Genomic DNA, 521 nt, shown 5'->3' with positions numbered 1-521 from the left:
TGCTGTGCATGAATATGCATGTAGGCCACATTTCTCTCAAACATATATAAAGCATTATTTAAAAAAGATTTACAGGTATCCTTATGACATGGAATCAATGTGTATGTTTAGTGATGTGAAACTATATTTTGCAAAAAAATCTAAAGGATTCTATGGTTCATTTCAGATATATACATTATTTCCTGTACTTTTTGGATGGCATGACAATGATTTCAGATATAGCTACTGTCAGATATGTTGAACATGGCACCACACATTCAATGGTAAATGACAAAAAAATACATCCAAAGAACACCAGTAACAAGTCATGTAATCACACCAATGGGCCAAAAAGGATATAATGAATCAGTTTGACTACATATGCCCTCTGTCCTCAGGGAGATTATTTCAGTTACTTATCTTTCCTTACTCCAAATAACATGTCTGGGATTAAGCAAGTCTGCAGTTCTGAACCTTTGAAAAAAAAATTAAGAAAAAAATGCCTTGCAGTTAAAGTAGGCAGAAAAGAAAAGAAAACAAAA

This window comes from Penaeus monodon, chromosome 21, assembly GCF_015228065.2.
Source record: "Penaeus monodon isolate SGIC_2016 chromosome 21, NSTDA_Pmon_1, whole genome shotgun sequence".
NCBI lineage: Eukaryota > Metazoa > Arthropoda > Malacostraca > Decapoda > Penaeidae > Penaeus > Penaeus monodon.
This window is presented reverse-complemented; position numbering follows the sequence as displayed.